Genomic DNA, 231 nt, shown 5'->3' on the forward strand with positions numbered 1-231 from the left:
AGCGGGGGCGCCAGACTTCCCCCCCCCCCAACGTGGGCCTGAGTGCGGGACGGGGGGTGCAGGGAGCTGGGGGTAGAGACGCTCAGGGGCCGGAGGGAGAGGCTCGAGGCGGTGGCTCTCCGCCCCCCCCCCCCCCCGCTGGGTGACAGGCCTCCGTGGGGCCGGGGCAGCGGCTGGGCCCCGGGCCGGTTCCCATAGCGATTCCTTGTGACGCGGGGCGGGGCCGGGGAC

Source organism: Lepidochelys kempii, chromosome 2 (assembly GCF_965140265.1).
Source record: "Lepidochelys kempii isolate rLepKem1 chromosome 2, rLepKem1.hap2, whole genome shotgun sequence".
Taxonomy (NCBI): Eukaryota; Metazoa; Chordata; order Testudines; family Cheloniidae; genus Lepidochelys; species Lepidochelys kempii.